This window comes from Lethenteron reissneri, chromosome 14, assembly GCF_015708825.2.
Source record: "Lethenteron reissneri isolate LAM-NWPU_2019-01 chromosome 14, ASM1570882v1, whole genome shotgun sequence".
Taxonomy (NCBI): Eukaryota; Metazoa; Chordata; class Hyperoartia; order Petromyzontiformes; family Petromyzontidae; genus Lethenteron; species Lethenteron reissneri.
This window is the reverse complement of record NC_083792.1, coordinates 6312308-6336295: the sequence shown is the minus strand read 5'-3', so window position 1 is coordinate 6336295 and position 23988 is coordinate 6312308. Positions and strand designations below refer to the sequence as shown.

The following is a 23988-nucleotide window of genomic DNA, read 5'->3' as shown; positions in this document are numbered from 1 at the left end:
AAGCGTATTTAACAAATACTGTTACAGACAAGAAAACAATGCTGAAACCAATCGACAGACCCGTTACGCGATAAAACTGTCACATTGCACAAGTAAAGTGATGCGGTACTCCGTGTGGGTTACGGCCAGGCCACGTGGTTTGCCGTAAGCCGGGTTTCTTTTAACTCAAATAAACTGGGCAGATTCGGCGTTTCAAATGAAAGGTAATCATTTCCGTTTGCGTCAACCCCAAATCAACCACTACATATAGTACCGCTGATTATAATAAAGATACCTGATATTCTGTGTGGTCTTTCGGTAACGTCACGGAGATAGATTTGAAGCTTTCGTGACTTCAGGAATCCACTCTTTGGTTCTTTCGGTAAAGTCATTTCATTTTATTTCGACCTACGTGACTGTACCTAAAGAACCAAAGAGTATCACGGAGATAGGTTCAAAGAAAAGAAAATAACAAAATGTTATTTTCTTTGAACCTATCTCCGTGACTTTACCAAAAGACCCAAAGAATATGAATTCCTGCAGTTACGAAAGCTTTAAGTCAATAGATACCTGACTAGGAATATTTGCAGTTATGCAAGGTTCACTGCTATTAACCGCAGTGGAAAAATCATAGTAATGAATCAACTCATGAAAAGATTCACGTGTTGATAGCGGAAAGAACATCGACTTGGCATATCGATGGAGACACCGGTACGTTACGTAAAATAACGGGACACAAAGAAAACTTTGATTTACAAACGGCACACATCGTTGATATACTTAAGCGTCTCCCCTGCTCGACTTGTGCCAACTCCACATGTTTACGACCTTGTCGAAGGAGTCTATCCATAGGCCAACCATACTCTTTGGTTCTTTATAAATGCAGTAAAGGATTTATTTTATCGACCCCAGAAGAGCGATGATGGGTCGAATTTCTCCAAACTGGTGCTCTAACCCCATGGCGCTTCGGAAGAAGTGATGCCCGGCCAGACTCGTTGCAATTAGAACAAGTATTCACCAATGCGATTATACATGATTCGTCATTTGCAGACACCCCCCATTCAACATTTTGTGGAAAAAAAACTTGCAAACATTTAATTCGAAACAAGCCTCGAAATATAAAAATGATATATTCTTAACACAATATTTACAAGGCATGGCTATATTGCTTTCACAGAATTCAATCGCCCGTTGACAATCATCTGTGGGCCTGTACATTGATCGCCCTGCAATCGAAATGGAATTAAATAGTCAAGGAGTTGGAGCCATTGAAGCCTAAGAATCGCACGTCCCAAGCCTTACTTAGGCCTCTCTCACAGAAACCACCGCCTCGCGTCACCGCGGGGGTCGCAGACGCGTCTACCGATGGCGACCAAATCCCTCCGACAAGAACCACCTTCTTCAACGCACACCCAAGTTCAACTTTAAGCCCTGTCCGGAGCTCGAAGCCCGAGCCCAAGGCCCGCCCGGCCTAGACGAGCGAGGCAAGAGGCACGGGGCGTGCGGGGAAGAAACTCGCCACACGCCGTCTGCTGCTCACCAAGCGAAGGGGCAAGAGACGCGTCTACACGAACGCGGGCGGGGAGCAGCTCGAGCTTGTGCTAGGGCCGCACTCCCAGCTCACGGGGTCGTCTTCTCCTCCTGCTGATGCTGCTGCTGCTCACCAGCTCCCGCTATTGCACATCCCGCGCTTCGCACTCGCCGCCATTTCCACTCAAACGGACGTGGGGGGGGGGTGGAGGCGGGGATTGGTGGCGACGTCAAACGGCCACGGGGTGACGTCACATCGCAAGAGATGACGGTCCTTGAGGAAGAATGATGTCATGTAGCTGCTTGAGACTTCAAACGCGCGGCAAGGTGGTGGAGCTCAGTATTGGAGTGACGTCACGTAACTGGTGAATGATGTCATGCGCCAGATTGAGTTTTCAAACGCGCGGCAAGGTGGTGGTAATTTTAGTGGAGCAGTTACACCTGATGACGGAGGATTGTGTTGCTTCCGAAACGTCGTGATTTAATTTAGTTATGTTCATTTATTTTTAATTTATTTTATTATTATTTTACCTATGTGACTTTACCGAAAAAACCTAAGAGTAAGTTGGTGGAGTTCAGTACTGTAGTGACGTCACGCAACTGTGAATGATGTCATGTACCAGATTGAGTTTTCAAATGCGCGGCGAGTGAAGGTGAAGCTTAGACGTGACGTCACGCAACTGGTGAATGATGTCACCGACCAGATTGAGTTTTCAAACGCGCGGCGAGTGGTGAAGCTTAGTCGTGACATCACGCAACTGGTGAATGATGTCATGTACCAGATTGAGCTTTCAAACGCGCGGCGAGTGGTGAAGCTTAGTCGTGACGTCACGCAACTGATGAATGATGTCATGTACCAGATTGAGTTTTCAAACGAGTGGCGAGTAAAGGTGAAGCTTAGTCGTGACGTCACGCAACTGGTGAATGATGTCACGTACCAGATTGAGTTTTCAAACGCGCGGCGAGTGGTGAAGCTTAGTCGTGACGTCACGCAACTGGTGAATGATGTCACGTACCAGATTGAGTTTTCAAACGAGTGGCGAGTGAAGGTGAAGCTTAGTCATGACGTCACGCAACTGGTGAATGATGTCACGTACCAGATTGAGTTTTCAAACGAGTGGCGAGTGAAGGTGAAGCTTAGTCGTGACGTCACGCAACTGGTGAAAGATGTCATGCGCCAGATTGAGTTTTCAAATACGCGTCGAGTGATGGTGAAGCTTTGTAGTGACGTCACGCAATTGGTCCACTGCTGGATGAAGACCTATTCTTTGGTTCTTTCGGTAAAGTCACGTAGATAGAAACATAATGATAAAAAATAAAGTGAATATTGTACAAATAAAAACGATAAAATTAAGTAATAAAAAACTAAAGCCTGGTTCTTAAGTTTGGTGAGTGTACTGGCAGTCTATAGTGTAGAATGTAGTAATGGTTAAGCTGGGTGAGTGGACTGGTAGTCCATAATGTAGACTGTAGCAATGGTTATTAAACTGAGCATACTAGCAGTCTATAATCGGGTACCTGATTTATTCTTGGTTCTTTCAGTAATAAAAAATAATAAAAAATAAAGTGAATAAAAATAACGCACTTCATTTTTATTCACTTTATTTGTTTATTATTATATGGACGTGACTTTACCGAAAGAACTAAATACTATGAATTCCTGCAGTCACTAAAGTTTGAAGTCAAAATTTGGATGAAGACCTATCCACACATCCAGTTGTTTGACCATACTTCACCACAATGGTCTGTGCGGGTTGGCAAATGGGGAGGATAAGTGAAGATAGCATAAGAACACATTCCTGCGGAGGGAGCTGGTCAATGGCCAGGGTCAACGGCGGCGTGGTGTATTCCGCAAATATGCCCGACTGTGAGGGCGGGCACAAGCCGGCGTGAGTAGGTGAAACGTTGAGTTTTATAAGGGCACCACGGGGTGACCAGCCCCTCCCCACCCAGCCCCACCCCTCCCACCCCCTCCCAGCGCCACCTTCCCCACCCAGCCCCTCCCCACCCTCCCCTCTCCACCCAGCCCCACTCCTCCCACCAAGCCCCTCCCCACCCTCCCCGCCCCACCCCTCCCACCCCCTCCCAGCCCCACCCTACCCACCTAGCCCCTCTCCACCCAGCCCCACTCCTCCCACCCAGCCCCTCCCCATCCTCCCCTCCCCACCCAGTCCCACCCCTCCCACCCCCTCCCAGCCCCACCCAGCCCCTCCCCACCCTCCCCTCTCCACCCAGCCTCACTCCTCCCACCCCCCCACCCTCCCCACCCAGGCCCACTCCCTCCCAACCCAGCCCCTCCCTCCCAACCCAGCCCCTCCCTCCCCACCCAGCCCCTCCCTGCACGACGGACACAATAATCCCCTGTGGGCTGGTGTAACCAGGAGGTTCCTACCAGTATAAGTACATAATATAAGGTAAGTTAGCTATCACGTGCCGCTCATTCTAAGCCTTCATCCAGCAGTGAAAATCCAAGGCTGGTAATATTGAACTTGGCTAAGTTGCGCCAGACATTTTCTAGCTTGGCTATTCAGAGTATATAGCGAATTCGAAAACACTGATATCTTTCCATTCAAAATAATCTGCTTTAGTGAGGTAATCTTTTAAGAGGTTTATTATTTATCTGCAGTATTAAAATAGAGATTGCAGCGTATAGCCCGTGCAACATAATCCATCGTTGTTACTGCATTTCTATACCGCCACGTCAAAACACGCACAAGTGTATTTTGCCCAATCTTGATTTGAAGCTTTCGTGACTGCAGGAATCTATACTCTTTGGTTCTTTCGGTAAAGTCACGTAGTTAGAAAAAAATAAAAAAACATTTTCTTGCTGTGGTTTTCCCACCTGATGATGATTGCTGGTGTTGCAATCAAAGCGTCGTGATTTGTTTTTATTTAATTTCTAACTACGTGACTTTACCGAAAGAACAAAAATAGTTTTTTTTACATTTGAAGTTTTCCATACTCTGTTTTTTTTTGTAAAGTCACGTAGGTAAAAAAATATCAAATATATTCAAGTATGTATTTTGCCCTAGATTTGAAGCTTTCGTGACTGCAAGGATTCATACTCTTAGGTTTTTTCAGTAGTCACGTAGGTAAAAAATAATAAAATAAAAATAAAATAACAATACATGAAACAATCAATTAAATCACTTTCTTCGGTAGTCACGTATGTAAAAAAAATGTATTATTTTTTACCTACGTGACTTTACCGAAAAAACCTAAGAGGATGTATTTTGCCCGTCATCGGTGACCAATCGGAAGTCTCTGATGTCGGCCCTTCACAGGGCGCCTTTTGATTGGCCGTTTTTGAATTTCCCGCCTATGACTGGACCAATCAGCGCACTGAGTTCGCTGCGCACGTGGCCCGCAATTGTTTCGGACACTTGATGTGAAATGGAAATTGTAATGTTTCTTGAACTGGGAAATATGTTCTCTAAACTTGAGCAGAATTTGAATAATTATCTTGTATACTTTTATTCTAGTTATATATTGCTGAGCACAAAGCCAAACTGTTAAGTAGCCAGCAGCAATTCACAAGTCCCATCTCAAAAAAAGTGTTTGTCTTCGATAAATGCCTTAGAAGACTACACAAATCCTGGTCCAATATTTTTTACATTGTAAGATGAAAGAAAAACGTTCATATTTCCCAAAAGCAACACAGCCATATTATCTGCTAGTAGCATACATAATTAAACATGTCCTCAATTGATGCACGCTCGTTATCTACACATTCGTATTATCCGTATAAGCGGATCAGAGAAGTCACCCGCACAAGTTGTGGCCTCACACAAGTGCTAAATTCATGCTATTATCCGCATATTTTGAAGTAAAAGACGGCTCACCTGTCCGCGGTGGCACTTTCATTCCATTATGCACAGGAAATTACAGATATCTTGAATTTTCCGAGCAGATAAGCAAAAACGGTCCACCAACAACATCCGCTACACGAAAGCAGATAAGGTGGGAGAGTGCGTCCTATATGTTTTCTCTTATAAGTGTTCAATGTTAAAGATAATGTGATTGATGTATTTGATTTAGGCATGTATTATAAAGGCACAACCAATAGATAAGACGCACAACAGGAAATTGCTGCTAATTAATTTTTATCACAAAGTGCAGACATCTCATACAGTACATTGCAATCTCTTTGGAACCATTTACAAAAAAATACATTGGAAACATTTCCCTAAAAAAACATATTACACGTCAGTAGAATTACAGTGTCTAAAAACACTTGTTTGGCTAATTGTACCGTGTTCTACAACCTGCATAAATCTCACATTTTTCATAACACTTTTTATATTCAGGTCAGAATAAGCAGAAAACAAAAAAACTTTCTAATTTTGATGGAAAATAACACCAGGTCTTGTATCGTAAGTTTAGGAAAAAGCTATGGCACACCAATTCTACAAATAATTATTGTAAAGGAGCCTGAATTCAGGTCAACATTGGGCCTAAAGCTAGGATATTGGATTCATAGACACATACAGTACATGTAGGCAAAGTCGTTTGCTCACTTGCAGGCAATCCTGCCTGCAATGCCTTTGCTTATTTAGGGTCATATTGTTTTAATTGGACTTTTCAGTGAGGTGGACTTTGAAGCTTGGCCATGATGGGCATAATGGAAAGCTGGGCAATGAGCCAGCAGTGCACATGGGGTTATAGAAAACCTAAGTAGAGTACTGTACTGTAATGAGTCCATGCCTCGACTGGAATTTGTGCAGCTCATCTAATGAGTGCCCATCATTTTAAAAGGCACAGGGCAGGTAGTGCACGTCAAGACCTGGCTCCTTGTGGGCTGGTGTGGGCCTATGTACAGCTGTTGTGCTTCATATTAACTATGAAAAAATAAAACTCATCAGAACCAATGCATGTTTTTCATGTGCTTCCATCACAATTAGCATGACAGTACTTTCACAGAACAAGGATTTTCACAGAGTGATTTGCTCATCAAAACATTTTCACGTTCTCGCATGTCACGTAATGGGGGTTAGGTCATTTGAGGTGACACGCGACCTCTTACCATAAAAGATCTTGTGACTTCACGAACAACAACAAATGTTTAACTCAAGGATTGGCAGCAACAAAAAGGCTTAATGCTAGAACTTACATGGGAAAAGTGAAAACCCATGAACCACAGATGTAATTCAACCTTTGGCTTTCAATAAATGTCATGTCAAACACTTTGCAATTAAAAGAAAGCTTCAAGGTTCACATTCCCAACTTCACTGTGAAACAAACATCACCCTGGTTACGGTACTTAGTTCATATAACTATTTCCAACAAAACTGGAACTGTATTTGTCATTACACTTGGACGTAATATTAATTAAATTCACGTGACTAATCGGTTTATATCTGATTGATTTCCACAACTTTCAATACATGAAAGATAAATTTAAGGTTGGTATCTCTCACCAGGGCAAAAGCTCATAATTCTTAACACTGATATTATGAACCTTATCTATACATTCTATGATCTGCTTATTCTGAGCCATGTGTTTAGTGTTCAACATTCTTCAGCCTAGGCCAACCACAATCAGCTAATCACTAATAAACATAGCAAAGTGTTTTTACAAAGGTATAGTATATGTTTGAGAAACGATTCTCCTTACAGTCCTTCAACTCATTAAATAGCTTTGAATAAATTTACAGTCATTTCGAAAATGTCTACGGGATTTATATTAGATCCAGTTAAGGTCGATCCAAGGGATATTAAAGTTGTATGTTATTAGTTCTTTCGGTAAAGTCACGTAGATAAAAAATGAAATTAAAATTAATAAAAAAATAAAAACAATGATTTTATTGTTTTTCTTTTTTATTAATTTTAATTTCCTTTTTTACCTACGTGACTTGACCGAAAGAACTAAGAGTATGAATCCTTGCAGTCACGAAAGCTTCAAATCTAGAATTGTATGTTATTCATTTACCAAATCACTACAAGCGGCTTACCAACAGCCATGAAGTACGCACACTTAAACAGTACCTTATTGCAGCAATTAATTTTACAGCCCAAAGACAAGTGGGATTTTCACAAATGTCCACACATAGAAAAAGTTATCCATCAGACTTGTGAGCTACCATTGACACACAAATACATCAAAACAAAAACTATTGTTGGTGGTGAAGAGCATGCTCCTCACTCCCACGTGGTGAACTCCCATGTGTCATCACTTAGACCTCCAGTTGTCACAGATATCCACTGCGTCTTCACAATGATGGAGGTGAGCACTTCTCAACACCTAATTTGGGACCCACCACATTGTGGCTTTTCTCACGTGCCAATCAACAGACAATGGAAATGAACATTTAATAAAAAAACACGAATGATAATCTACAGTACACCATCCGGTATATATAGTACAGGATAAATGCAGAAGGCTGGACGAAGAGAAATGCTGCATTGTGTCGATGGCAGCTGAGGAATGGAGTTGAGATCTTCCCTCATGTCAAGAACTTAACTTGTTTCTTGCACAACACATGGTATTCACCTGCTTTCCACAGACGCTAATGCTCATCACTAGACAGACACCATGTTCATTCATGAGAACAAGTCCTTCTGCAATCCTCATTATCCAACAGCGCTCACCAAAAAAATAATGTTATTCATGATGGCGTACGCATACTCCTTCATGTGCATTATGTACACAGCATTTATTTTAAAAAATATCAACACATTTACAGCACAAATAAATGTGACTTGCAGAGGACAGCCGGTGTATGAGATGAGCTAGTGATGCAAAACGCCACACAAGGGCCATGCTCCAAAAATCTGATGCCCTAAGAACAGCTCAAAAGAGCCTGGTGAACAAAGACAAAAACATCTTGAAACATTCCGATTCATTGTTTAGTACCCTCAATCAGGGAAGCAAACGTTTACAGAACTTGTTTTTCAGAATTGTTACGATCCAGTGTTTATTGGATTTGTTGTATTAAAGTTACAAAACTAATTATCCCATAACTACAACAATTTGTGTATATCTTCTATTTTTATAATGCTGATAATACTGAAATGAAAAAACACAAGTATCGGTCATCAGTTATATACAGGCTACGGTATAGTTTTATAAATATCTATACAAATACATACACAGGCGCGTTTTGACAGTGTACAATGTCAGCGTTATTCAAACCGTGAGTGTTTTACACGTGCAAAGGCTGTTGTGCTTTAAGAGGCACAACTGCAAGCGTACAGACTGCCTTTTGTACGAGCACCATGTGGGGGTCAACGCAGCCGTGGCACATTTTGCAAACCAGGAGGAGGGGATTAGAGTGAGGGTGGCAGATGCATCAATTGTAATGTCATGCGTTTGCACTGTTTGAGCCCATTCTGAGTTTTAGCGGTGTGTTCACCTAACAATTGATTTACTTTGCTTAATGACTGGCTATGTAGAAGAAAAAACCCACTCGATCAAATCACACAATACGAACATATTTTAAAAACAAAGTCATCTTGTGAATAATTAAAAATGTTAATGTAACCCCCAAAGAATATTTAAAGAAGATGGATCTCAAGTTAAAACAGTAGCCCTTGACTGATTTTATGAGAACATGGGCTTTGCTTTGTGAGAGTTTTACACTGCCTCCCGACACACTCCTTCTCCAGACTTGTCAACTGTAACCCACGCCACGTATAAATAATTAAAAACAGCCTCCCCCAGGGCATCATCACAATTTAGCCAGTCCTGTCATGTGACCTAGGAGCTGTAATTTTATCAGTGTTTTATATTGTTGGCCCGAGACCCAAAGTGTTTGAATGGGGCTCCCGAATTGGGCCGAGCTGGATAGTACTTGGGCTCAGTTGTCCTTGATAAAATAATTGCTCAGAGATCACGTGATGGGGTGTTGTGTATTTCAATGATGCCCTGGGGGGAGCCTGTGTGGGTTTTTTTAGATTCCTGCTGACCCGCGGTGAAGAAGAGCTTCCAGGTCATTGGATTCTTCCAGGATAAATACACATTCTGATAAGAGATCAAATGCCTGGAGGAGAAGTCAGTGGCCATCAATATAAGCCAGGCTTAACATTTGTGACTAAAACGCAGTTTTGAACCTCATTCCAACTCTTCGTGACTGCTGCCCGTGATTTCTGTAGGTCCCTCACAAGACAAAGGCATGTGGTGTAGTTTGAAATTACAGATTTAGAATACGGCAATGGTAGATGCCATTCTAAATTACTGCCGTTCCTGGTGTCGACTGTTGGTCGTAAGAGAAGGCGGCTGCAGTTGCGAGGCTGCGTGGACACCACAAAGCCGCTGCTGCATTTGGTGATGTTATAAATTGGCTGTCTGCAGTCAGAATTGCTGGTGAAAGTTTTTACAGTGTTGAATTAAAATAAAATTTACCCAATGGAGTTTGTGCATGTATTAAAACATGTTTGCATTCATCTATGGACAAGAATTAGAACTGAAAATGAAAACAAGAAACCACTGGCTCCACTCCACACAGTTCTTTATAAATGTAATTATGAAACAATTGAGGCCTTGCCCGAGTGTAAGTCTCTTCAGTGTGTCACGAAGCAATCCGATGAGGGTGGTGTGCTCACCCCTTTGTACTTACGCCTGGTGTGGATTGGCAATTCACCTGCGATTGTTGAGTGTGGCTTCACGCGAGCTCGGCGTACATTGGAGTGCACCGAAGAACGCGCAAGTTTACCGAGTGGCCAACAAGTCATACAAAATATATTTTATTGTTGAAAAATGTATCTGATAATGCAATGAAACCTTGACGCAAATCTCCTCTTACAGGCATTGCTGGCCAAATAGCTAGGAAATGTTGCTCATTCGTGAGATTGTAGATTAAGACAACATGCGCCCAGTGTTTGCATATTGGAAAAAAATTACTAGGCAGGTTTATTGCATATATAGTGAAACAGTCATGCTTTAAGTTGATGCACAGTATGTAATGCTTCCGTTTTCCTGTGTGATTTTCAGGGATGCACCGTTTGAATTTGACTGAAAACTGTCAGATCTTTTGCTATCTAAACAGAAACTAAAATGTTGTATTTAGTTTGTACCCCCACAGCCACCACTCCCAGATCCCAGCCTGACCGATCACTGCATAACAGGTGCCGACGCTGCTCGAGACACGTTTGAACGATGACGTCTGTGCGTGTGTGCGTGTGCGCGTGTGCGTCTCCATCTGCGCAAAGGGGCTGTCACGTTGGAGGTGGCCCGTTGGTATAAATGAGCATCGGGTGGAAGGACCTGGCGAAGTTGTTCACGTGGGCGCAGATCGGGTGCTCCTCCGTGGAGGGCATCAGACACACGAGCAGGAGCAACGTGAAGAGCAGCATCAGCTGGAAGGGCAGCGAAGCGAACACGACGCGCCGCGCAAATGACCCCGGCGTCTCCTTCGCTGCGCTCCGAGCCGGCGCCGAGCTCTGCGCCGCTGACGTCCCCCGTTCCGCAGCGTTGCTTCCGCTGTGGAGACTGCCGAGAACCGAAGGCATTGACACGTCCAGACACAAAACGCCATTTAGCGCATCTCGCAACACGCAGAGGCATTCACTGCAAGAAAATAGGTATGGAACGATTGATGAACCGTCATGATTTGAATTGGTAATACATTTATCTTTATCTCATTTATTTTTTTTGCAATTTTCTGTATCGTCTCCAAAGTAATTTTTTCTGCTCCTTTAGCCCAAATGTGACATTTGACATGTTGTTTGCATACGGTTGCATAAGCACTAAACAATTATCGTACACAATTCAGTACAGGTATCATGGATTGAGATTATATTTCTTTCAGCAGGAAGAGCCAATGAACTGGTTTCTTTTTTGGGCGTCCTGCCACGGTATAGATGTGATAAGATACAAATCTTAGTTACAACCACGATTACGTAGGTCACGATACGAAATCTATCGGTACATGCTTCACATTGACTGTAAGAAATTATTTAAATCAATGCACGGATGCATCGTTACATGCCGTGATAAAAAAAATTAGGGGAATGCGATGTTGAAGATACATATAATGATCGAGAACATGCAAACATTAAAACATGAATTCTACTTTGAGAAGAGTTGATTTTTTTCATCTCTCAATGTTATTCAGTTAATACTTTGCATCAATAAAACATAAATTGGAAGAGCTTATGAAGACACATTTTCTAATTGTAATATTAGCACAGGACATCTAATTTAAAAGGAGCAATAGCATGACTACGTTACATTGAATGGTTTCATTTTCATTGCACAGTAGTGGCGAGAGTGAATAATACCTGTGAACTGGATGGTCGATATTCACTGTTGGATGGCTGCCCTTGCCTCTTTTCATCTGTTAAGAAAACAACCGACAAAACGATTATTTCCATTGTTTTTTTTATTCAAGTTACTCCACAGACCGCTACATTTCTTCTAGGTTGGATAAGATGAGTACATAAAGTCAACAGTGGTTGTCCAAGAGACACAATGATCACTGGCATGGAAATAAAACAGTGCCACCAGTGGCTCAGGCAAAAGTAGGAGCATCGAAGCAGTAAAACGGAGGCTGATGAAAGGTAATTTACAAATGGCAGCTGGCAGTGAGCGGGATGGAACCATAACACACGAAGAATACTATCTTAAAACTAGTAGGGGGATTTCAAGCGGATCTCTATAGCTACTCGTGTATTCCAGGAATCAAATCACTTTTCAGATGACGGGATGGTGGTTCCAGACGTCACAAGTGAATACTGCCAGGGAGAGAGCTCTGTGATAGGATGCAATTACTGTGAACATCATAAAATAAGCAGATGCTGGAGCAAAATTATCAGGACTATAAAAAGTTCAGAGAAATATATCAACCTAAAATCGTGGCATGATGCCTAATTTTTTATTTGAAAATCGTCAACCATAATCCACTGCTGGATAAAGTAATACGTATAATAATAATTATTGGAATAGTTACTACAAGTCCTGAAAAGCCGTTAGCATTTCTTACAGTTGTGTGATACAAAAATTCACCAAACACAAGCACATGAGTGTTCATCGCTCCATCTCCACATCCGACGTCATCTCAGGCACGACACATCACTAGAAGTGAAGATGGCCAATGGACAAGGCGTGTAATGGAAGGCAGCCAAAGAATGGAACACATCCAAGAGGAAGACCACCAAGTTGATGTAGCGGTGAGATTCATCTCGCAGGAGCGCGATGGATTACAAATTGTGGCATCGGGGGCCCAAGAAGGGTGATGAGAGTGTGAGAAGTAGTATACAGCTATGGAGAGGACATGGCTGATGATGGCACATCAGACGACCAACGTACATAAACGCAGCCCAATGGCTTCCTTAAGCAAGGAAACAATTTAAATGGCCATTACCAGAATCATCGTTAACATCGTCTCGCAACGCTGACATTTTATTATCTTTGCAAATGCCGGCCCCAAACGCACCTCACGACTTGCGTGGATGTTGCTGATGTTGTCAAACAGCGTGCGCTCCAGCTCCTCGAGGCTGCCATTCACCCTCTTCCACCTGCACAGGACGTCGGGCAGGAGCTGGAGAAGGGTTTGCCCAGCCGTCGGGCGGACCCCCGGCAAGCAGACCCTGGCCGCCGCCGCGCTCTCTGCCTCGCTGTCGGTGCTCGACCACGAGTCATCGTTGTCGCCCTCCTCCTCCTCCTCATCCCCGTCGCCGCACGAGCTCTCCAGCTCCCGTGCGCCCAGCGTGAGCGACAGCACGAGGGGACGGCGCGACTCCGCGTCCTCCTGGAGTTCCTGCACACCGCGCGCAAAAAAAAACCACCTCCCAATCAAGTAACCCGACGGACCGTTGAATTGTCATGTTTTGAGAGGACGATGATTCCATGCAACTTCTTTTGCATCTCGTTTCCTTTCCAACAATTTTTAAGTGTGGTTGAAAGCGTTAACGCATTAGATCTGTGTGAGAGGACATCACGCCATGCACCGTGTGAGGTCCTCTCATATGGCTTGGAAGATAACGTTAATATCTCTAATTAATACTTCCGAAGACAATCGCATTTTGTAAAATGCAGCAACACCTTGAATATAGACGATTTGTCTTCATTGTTAGTCTCATTTGTGATGTTTAAGTGACTTTTATATACATGATCCCAGTGCATGTATCATAAGTGTAATAATTGACTTTAATCAATGCATGCCTATTGGCAATAGAATGGGAGCTGAGATCGGCTCGTGTGCAGGAGATAGATAAATCGCTGCATCACAAGACCACGAGAGATTGACATGTCTTGGGGAAGCCTCATCCAGCAGTGGATAGATCACAGCTGCTGCTGCTGCTAACGACGAGGTTTATAAGAGCAAGATAACACCTGTTGTTGTTGTTGTTTTGGTCGAGTCTCCATGTACAGTGAACACGAAGCGACGTGAAAGGCACGGCGTGCTTACCCGCAGTTGGGACAGCGACAGCTGCAAGGCGGACAGCTGTGGGGAGTGAGCAGCTGTGGAGGCACGGCATTGGCCGAGTGTGGCCTGCGCACCGTCCAACCACAGCGCCAGCTCGTGCGCCTGCGCGTCCAGCTGCCGCCACTGCTGCAGCCGCGTGACCATGCGCTGCTCCTTGGCTTGCGCCTGCTCGCGCAGCTCTTCCCAACGCTCGAACACGCCTGCGCTCCGGTACGCGCCACACAGGCACACACATGCAAGTCAGAAAACAAAGATCACCGTAAGACTTTACAGAATGATGGGGCTATTGTTTTTAGCAGCACCCACCCTCACCCCACAGTGTCCGTGTGGGTGCTGTAGCCAGCACCACACTTGGCCCCATTTATCTTCCCAGCATTGATGTTTACATAATGCACCGGGTATTCATTTAAGGCTGAGGTGACCTAGGGGAAGCCTGGGACTGGTTCATATATCACTGGCCACTGATATTAGGAATGGGCGAGAATGGAAATCAGGTCACACACAAACAAACACGTGCACACAAATACATATATGCAAATAAATAAGAGAATAAAAAATGCATGACTTGGTTGGGTGGCTGGATTTGCCGCATCTAAACAAGTTGAGAGAGGAGGAGGAAGGAGCTGTCCAATTCCTCTCCCTCTTCGTAGTCCAACCCATGGGGTCCTGGTGCAGATGCACCACCTGCTCACACTCAACAGCTACGACATTGCGTACCGGACAGCTGCTGCTGCAGGCCTGTGGAGTGGCTGCCGTCTTCTTGGCCTTCCATCAAGGCCTCGCCCATGCAGCGCACGCGCTCAACGCTGCTCTGGCACTCGGTCAGAAGCTGCATCTGCGAGACCATGCGGCAGGTAGGCACTCCGCTCGTTCACACAATTCTCATGCACCACACCGTTCCCATGCACTACACAATTGCCACACAATGAATTCCTGTTCATCAGTCCTCAAGTAGCACCACGGTTCAGGGTTTTAGAATTCAAGCAGTCGTTAAACGAGTGTGATGAGTAAAATATTCGTGACATTAAACTCAAGAGTGCACCGGCCATGTAGGCCAGTGGCAGGTGGAGCGGCTCGCACATAAAAGACTGCGGGTTCAAATAATGCTTCATTCCCCTGGGGCCGGCATGAAGAGAGAATGAGGCTATGATGCGGTAAGTTAAGAGCGTTCGCAGTGCATTCGAGCTGTCCAAGCAATGAATCCGACTGCTCATCAAAAACGGACCGAGGAGCATCACGGCAGAATTTCGATGAACATTTTTTTATTTCTGAAAATGTGTTGTGTCACAGTTGCTTTGTGAGATCTTACTCGGTGGGTAGTTAATTCTACGATTTAAACAATTACGCCAATTAAAGCAAAATAATATTTGGAACCATTGAATCGTGTTTTTAATAACTGATCATTTACTATTCACACATGTTTAGGACTTGTTGTGTAGTACAAATACATTATGCATGTGCCACAAGGGAAGAAACGAGAAGTAATTTTAGATTTGAAGCTTTCGTGACTGCAAGGATTCATACTCTTAGGTTTTTTCGGTAAAGTTACGTAGGTAAATCTAGCTGTGACGGTCCCACCTGATGACGGAGACTTGTGTTGCCTCCGAAACCTCGTGAATTCTTATTTTATTTCTATTATTACTTTTATTAATTTTAATTTTATTTTTTAACCTACGTGACTTTACCGAAAAAACCTAAGAGTATGAGAAGCAATTTGTAAATGCACCTATTACCGACTGCCTTAAAAAAAATAACCATGCTCACTTTTTTTTTTGCAGAGCATCTTGAGATGCGGTCACATTTAGTTTGGTATGTAAATCCCAACTGTATTATTGTCGATACCCCCCTAATGTGTTGACCGCGGTGTTCTACCAAGAGGTAGTCACTCGGGTAAGCCCTCGGGTCCCCGGACTCACGTATTGCGCGTAGGTTCCATCCAGGTCCGGTCCCGTTGGGGTGCGTCGGCTCAGGAAGTGCTCCGTCTGCTGCAGGTGGTAGCGCGTGGCCTCCAATGCCATGTTCAGCTGCTGCAGCTGGAGCTCAAGGACGTTGCCGTTTCCATCTGCCATTAATTCAGAAGCATCGTCACCATCACCATCGCCGACATCGTCGCCGACATCGTCACCGACATCGTCACCGACATCGTCACCGATATCGTCACCATCACTGTCAGCAGCAGAATCGGCAAGTCGTGCGCAGGCACCCCCACACATCACAGTAGACGTCAACATGGTTAAATGGAAGTCCGTTCACGTTTTGTAATTTGGCTGAACTCACGCAACTGAACAAATTAAGGTCGACCTATGGTCAATGTTAATAATGCTGAGATGCTGTATTGAAAAACAAACATGCGGTAAAAACATATACATGTGTAAGAAATTAGTTTAAGAAATTGAAAATTGTATCAAATGTTCTCATGCATGCTGTTGGCCATGTCAGCATTTATCATAAATTGTGGGCAGATTACTATAGCTCCCCAGAACAAAGAAAATTAAGAACACCACAACGCATGCATTTTAAACAGACACTCATTTTATGGATCCCAAAACTATTAAAATTCCGATATAAATTGATAGCCGCTTTCATTATAGATAATACGTTTGCCATTTTACATTATCATCAAATATATAAAATGCAGTATTCTGACATTGCCATTCTCAGGATTACCTTGACATTACGTTACCAGTTGTGAGCACAGACGTTTGATATCGCACATTTAGTTTATCCCACTTTGGAGCTCACAGTATGGATCACGAAGACGGTGATGCAGTTAAGCATGAGCGAAGGGTAACGTCGGCAGTGGATGTTAATGAACAGCGATGATTACCGACAACCAACGTCAAAAGCAGCGATGACCGTGGTTGACAAACAGCTGCAGTAACCCCACAGACGCAGAAATTAGTGACTGGTAAACAGGCCGTGCGTAAAGTTATAAAACTGCAAGGGGTTATTCTTAAATGAGATGCCACACAGCATGGGAATTAGGAAGCCAGGTTGCCGGGCATATTTCCATCCGACCTGCCTAGCCAGGCACGAGGCTGGATGGAAAGCGCTTTCCTGGTGCCGGGGGGGGCGTGGGGACGAGTAGCGGTGGTTGGCAATGAGCATGCAGAGCGCAACGCCCGCTGTGCCTTGCATCATACCCCTTGATGTCCTGAGGACACTTTCTGTCTGAGCGATGAAGGCCTCATGAGTCTCAGTGACAGCTATATCTGAAAGGACAAAACCCGCACAATTTCACGTCCTGGGCTGTCAACACAGCCTGCAGCCCTGCCCAGCACAAGGCTGTGTGTGAGTCTGGGGGACGAGGCTGCGCGACTGGTACCAGCCTGAAGGTTTGTCCAGGGGTCGACAGCCTTGGAGTGGTGTGCATTTGTTAAACGGTGATAAAACGGCATGCGATTTCACTTCAACGGGTTTGTCTGTGATGATTGACATTCCCAGGGATAATGTATAAAATGTCAACGGTTTGCACTTTCCAACGTTGCGATGTTGCAGTGCACGAAGAGCTGAAACGTGTGGCTCAGCTTGTTCCATGTGAACATTAAGCAGATAATTATTATGAATGTATTTTCTGTAACCGAGGAAAATTTTACTAGAAGAAGTGATGTCCAGGAGCAGGGCGTAGTGGTGCATGCCTGTAATCAGGTGCTTTGGAGGAACGTTGGTTCATAAATCCATCTGCTTGTATTTTTGAGTGCTACCACCTCATATGCATGGGTTTCCTCCGAGTGTTTTGGTTCCTCCTACGTGGAAATCACTCCTTAAAAAGGAATGAATCAAATAATTTCAATGCAAGGTTTTCCTGAGAAAGAGTGCTGAGATTCAATAAGGCTTGCCTGTTAGACAAATCACATCATAAATAATCTTTAGACTTTGGTGAAGTGCTTCTTTAAACAATTAAGAGTTTTCATGTTCATACCCAAAACGAAGTTGTACAACATGGACATGCGCATACATTTACATACTTGTAATCATATATTCAATGAGATCAATGTATTTTAACAGAGACCTGGGTTTCACCATTCAACAATTTGGTGGTTAAGGAAGTATTGTGAAGAAACAGAGGGTCTTCTATCGCCATTGACCCCTGGCACCTGACCGACCTTTGACCCCTGGCACCTGACCGACCTTTGACCCCACGTACCGGTAAGAGTGCCATCAGCATCATCGTATCCCCCGTCATCGTCGTCATCCTCCCCTCTCTCAGGTGCCCCCTCCATGCGGGTGATGTCAAACTGGTAGTCCCACTCGAGGCTGGCTGGCGTGTCTCGTCCTGAAGGGTGGGCGAGCGCCGCGTTGCGCGTGGCAGAGGGCCGCAAGAGGCACGGATCGCCCACCGAGCCCACGATCGGGGCGTTCGCAACGCCGACGCTCATGCCGTCGACGCTCGGCGGAACCCCGTCCAGCTCCTCCGGCTCCGTCTCGGCGTCCGACTGATCGTCGTCATCGTCCGTCACCACCACCTGCACACAATTCAGAGGCCCCGTGTGGTGGCGGCGCGGTGTTCAGTTTAACGCGCACGCATCTCAGCAGTCGTTCCCTTTTGCTTAAGTTTGTATTCACGAGTTCATTGCCCACGAGCAGGTGCATAGCTAAAACTCCCATCGGATCGAATCCAATCCCACTTTCAGCTCTTCATCTCTCACCATCGCTCTCCGTGCGCGAGTCGTTGAGATATAACGAGGGAAGGAAAGGAGAGTTCAGCTGGTCTCGGCCTTGCCATCATCGGCAGTGTTGTTTAGGTGACAATGGACACCATCACCGCATGCAATTTAACCTCAAGCATGCATGTGACGATACAAACATGGATGTCCGTGCATATGTATTGTGGTAAAGAAAAAGGTCCCCATTATAGGAATGTGGAATATCCACCACTTGATCAGGATTAACAAGAGCAATTAACAGGGAGACACTTTGACATGACTCGGACTACGTGGCTGGTACTGGACAGCTTATATATGTGGGTGGCTTGTGGCTGATGTACATGTATGATGTTTGTACATATCGAGTGTTTGATGGTGTACGGATGGTCTATCTATCAAGCGGTGGCTTTGTACATGAACAGCCCTTTTGGTAATCCACCGCTGGATGAGGGCCTGCCCCAATACCGTGCAGGTCATGGGGATTACTTGACCATACTTCACCATGCTGCTCAGGGTAGGTTGGTTCTATACTAACCCTTGCATATGTAAAATGTGTTCAGGAGCTCAACGCCAATGTTGAGGTCTGCTAGCCATGAGAGGCCATCCATGCGAGAGTTCGTGTTTTACTATTCCTGGTTGGTGAATGCACTGAGCACAAATTTAGGAGCATGGTATACAACCATACAGATTCTGCTTGCCCTCTGCTGCCCACAAAGTAGCCCCAGGGTGCTGTGGCTGATCTGTATATCCAGTGTTGTCTGACGTACGGACAGCGGTGGACCTCACACTGCACTCCTGAATGAACCCAGACCGCGACTGCGGGGTACAAGTCTGGCCCGGCCGCCCGCCCGTGCCGACGAGAGAGAGCATCGCTCACCAGGAGGCCGTGGATGCGAGTGAGATATCGCTCGACGCGCGCGAACACGTCCTGCCAATCTCGCCGCAGCTGCTCCAGCTCCTCCTCGATGACGGCGGCATCCAGCGGCTCGCTCTTCTGGATCAGCTCCTCGGCGTGAGTGATGAGCTCCTCAATGCGTGCCGTGTTCAGCTCGATTTCCTGCTGGTAGGCCTGCGGGCCGTGACAATCGCAAACGAGGATGGAACATCGTGCACGCGCACGGACCGTGTAACGCTTTTGAAGCCGCACAACGAGATGTTGTCACACGGCGCGTGGTACGTGACGTCGCGAAGATGACGTCACACCCAATGAAGTCATGGAGAAATGAGGCAGGAGCATTAAGCGCGATGCCATCGCCTTGGCAGAAAAGGCTAATCTATTTGTAATGGATTTTTGTACTGTGATGGGCAACCCTTTGATACATTTTATATCAGTTAAGTTTTATATCAGCTAAGTCCCGAACTGCAACAAAACTCACTCAAATGTAATATATAATGGATTATCTTTATGAGAGTTATCGCGAACCCTGCTGATGACAGGTAAATGGGCAGGGCTAGCACATAAGCACTTTCAACCTTCGCTGTAAAGCTTAAAAAAAAGACAGCTGCCAAAAAGCGGAAATCAAGACGATCCTACCGCACGGCTGATTCAAGGAAACGTGATCAGATGATGGACGGTTCAGGCGTCTCACCCGCAGCTGGCGCAGCTTGACCTCGCGGTCGAACTCGGAGAAGTGCTCGAGGTTGGTGAGCTGCAGGTCCATCTGGGTGAGCCACACCACCAGGCTCTCGCGCGTCGTCTCAAACTCATCGCGCTGGCTCACAAAGTGCTGACCGGGCGTGGTGTCGGGGCAGGGAGACAGGAAGAAGGTATTGGGAGAGCACATCTCAGAGAACTCGAGGGAAAAAGAAGCACATGCAGCAGACCACAAGGCCCCGTGAGTGTTATTCTGAGTGAAACGCCTTCATCGCTCCCCTCTTCTCTCACACTTTTTACAAAAATAAAGTGCGTACCGATTCCAACAAGATGCAAAAACAACAACCCATGAGCAGCCGCTGATGTTCTGTGCTCGGCTTTGGCCTTGCCCATAGGGCCGCGACCGTGCGGTCCGCATCTTGGTGTGCCCTCACTTTGAGGCGGCGCAGGATGGCGGCGACGCGGCGCTGGAGATCGTCCCAGCGCTGGTTGCAACTGAGCACCATGCGACGCAGGCAGCACGTCGCGTCCGTGCGGTTCTCGCGCGCCAGCCGTCGGTACTGCTTGTTGACGAGCTCCAGCTGCGTCAGGCTCTCGTGCACCTGCCGCTGGATGCCCTGGATGGGGTGGGGTGTGGTAGCGGGGGTGGTGGTGATCGCAGGCAGGGGACATCGGGCATCAGCACCGGCTCTATCGTGATCGCCGGCAATGCTGACGCTGGCGGCGTCGCTGATAAACTCATCAGCGGGGCCATCGCGACTGCTGCCCTCTTTACCAAGAGCAATAAACGCCGCCCAATGCACTCAGGAAACAATTGACTTTGACTGTACTTATAATGCCCCACCTTCCTATGACCACCACTGTTGATACGTTGAAATACAACCAGTTGAATGTCTGCGGCTGTCGTGCGTCGAGTATTGATGACCGTGTGCGGTTTAAAATCCGTGCTTGTAGAGTGATGAGGGCTCACGAGCGCCCACGGTTGAAGAGGGGGGGGGGGGGGCGGCACCTCAAAGCGTTTGAGCTCCTCCTTGGCCTGCGTGTACAGCACCAAGGAGGAGCTCGGCGACGCGGCCGTGCGCTCCAGCTCCACCAGCCATTCCTCCAACCGCGTGTGGTCCTCCCGGAACTTCTGCCATAGCCGCCACGTGTCCTCGATCCTGCCAGCGGGCACAGATAACGGGGCACGCACCCGATATGGCACACGGGTGAGCACCAGGGGGCAGCACGTACCATATACCCACAGCACCTCCGTCCAAGGGGGTGATCAAAGACTACAAAAACTAAATAAAAGGTGACTTGGCAACAGTTACCAAAAATTAACAGAAATGACCATGTATAGCAGCTAGAGTTACTGACTGTCTATTCTCTAGAATATATATGTATAACACTGTTTTGTACACCATCTTGAAATGCAGCTGTATTTAGACGCTATATTCATCCAAATTGTATTGTAAAAGCATTGTAATTAAAATCACCTCGATTTTCGGCATATCATTTCAATTTTTGGCCCCGGCATGGGTCCGCGCGCTTCACGATCGGCGCCGCCGCCGCCTCCTCGCTACAGTTGTAGCGAGTGAACGAGGGAGTGAGCGAGCCGGTAGGCGAGAGCCCTCGAGGATGTAGCGAGTGAACGAGGGAGTGAGCGAGCCGGTAGGCGAGAGCCCTCGAGGAGAGGGCACTCGACGAAGAGAGGCGCGCTCCGCATTGCGCAGGCGCAAGTGGCTGCGCTAGAGTACGACTCGCTGGACCCTGCCCCCCACGGCCCCCTATCATGTGCTGTGGCAGCTGGCAGAGGCCACCTCTTTGACCAGTAAAGTACTCTGCTATCTCACCACCAGGACCATTTGCATTCGAGTTGACGGTTCAATTACTCCTGCTGTGCAAAGATGGCATTTCCACTAAAAAGGCACGGACTGCAGTAAAACGCATGTTAAAGAAACTCTGACCTTCCTTCGCAGGAGTGGGTCATGATATGCTGGCGTCAATTCAAATGCACAATTTAAACAGCTATGTATACTTAACAGCCCATTTGTCAATGCAATGCTGAATGAGGGCCTCCCCATGCCGTGTGGTCGTGCTATTTGACCATAGATCACCCTGCTGGTCGATATGGTTGGGGAATATGAACAGCACTGGTGACATATGCAGCGCAAAAGTATCTTTTGTTGCACTGCCCTCTACTGCCCATCACAATAAACTATATTACGAAATTTATTCTCGAATTTTTGCAAATACGGAAATAATATATTTTATTTACAATGTCTTTTCAACCACAATCGGTTCTCAATGTTTTTGTTAAACGCGATAGATAGCGTACGCTCCAGCCATTAAAATACCACAAGCAATACAACATTAAGAGTGGAGTGGTGATATATTGGTTAATGCGCTGCGCTAAGAACCTGGTGAACAGAGTTCAATTCGTGGTCTCGGCCAACATCAGTGGCGGGCAATATCTGAACCGTCCTGGACACCCACCACCCCCACGACACCTTCCTCTCACAACTCACAGCGACCAGCCTTTGGGTCGTCTGGTCAAACAACCCCCACCACCGACACGCCATGTGGAAGGGGGCTTCATACAACAGTGGACTGACAAAGAGCTGTACATTATCATAAGAAAACACTACAGGCGTTGAGTCCATCTTAAGAAACACAAAACGGTGGCATCGTCGAAAAAACCTTAAGTGGCATCGTATTGGCATGTGTGGCAACCGGTTGTGACACAACTGGATGTAACATAGCAGCAATGATCCCTTGAAGCATTGCTCGTGCCTCCAAGGTAAACCTGAATGGTGAGAGAGCTCAGCTTTCGTTCCTCTTTGTGATCTGTGACCACACTCCATCGCGGCCCCGATTAACAACACGGCCAGGTACACGCTGTGCCCAGCAGCTCCGTTACCCCTCTGTGGCCAAAACAGCAACGTGTGCAGCCGTGAACACGGCATTAATTAAAACGGTCCGGACACGGTTCGCACAGCACGATGCTGTTATAGCGAGGCTCAATGGCGGTGCCGTTGCCAACATTTCACTTTTATTTGCTTGTAAAAACTTTCCAAATTGTGCCCCACTTCACCAGAAAAAAGTGCCACAATGCAAAGTGCTCGGAATTAATGGGCTTTGAAATTTGGGAAGGTTCTCAAGAGAAGCAGCACTTTGCAGGCAAAGGTTAGTGGATCACAGATTTGTAAAAACTGAGTTGCCAAGATTGCAGTATAAGAAGTGGGTTTACAAGTCCGTCCACGTGGATCTTTTGAAACACGAAATCTTTACGCCTGCTGGTTTAATTATTATTAGATGATTCACAGTCGATGTGACTCAGAGCCTAAATGACTGCAAACACGTCGGCAAGTAAATAGATAACTTTAAAAATACAATAAATACAGATGACGTATTCTACGTCGTCACTCTTATTTCACATGGGCACGAAATAAAATATGTTAAGCATCGATTGATGTTGTGCAAATAAGATATTCCATCTCAACTGATTATCTAGGTGAAATGTCATGATAAAAAAAAAGTTTTGCTGGCGCATGGGCAGGCAAGTGCACGGTGCTGATGTTACCACCCACATCTGCACAATGATGTCACTGCATCCAACAGCGTCGAGCTGGGTTCCGGCATCACACTGACGTCACGCTCCCCCCTACCCCCACCCCAAATGTGTATCCCACGCAAATGCACGGGCAGTGCTAGTTTTGCAAGTACAACTCGATTTAAATAGATTTGGAATTATCTACATTTTTGTTTTATCTGTGCAGTCCCTCCGCCCTATTACCCCAAATAATCGCGAGTCGGCTGCACTTCATACTTTGTGACTGCTCTTGCCAAACTCAGGGGTTGGCGCAGGACGAACGGAAGCCCCACCTGAGCC

The 23988-nt window shown here is 45.9% G+C and overlaps 1 protein-coding gene across 3 annotated transcripts in view; it reads right to left on the bottom strand.

Moving 5' to 3' along the window:
- The window catches only part of AHCTF1 (AT-hook containing transcription factor 1), a 28365-nt gene extending 26667 nt beyond the window's left edge, over positions 1–1698 (bottom strand). For all 3 annotated transcript variants that reach the window (XM_061551318.1, XM_061551319.1, XM_061551320.1), the window contains exon 1: positions 1520–1698. The gene's annotated coding sequence lies outside the window, so the exon portion shown is untranslated. The remainder of the gene's footprint in view (positions 1–1519) is intronic.
- Between the last annotated feature and the right edge of the window lie 22290 nt (positions 1699–23988).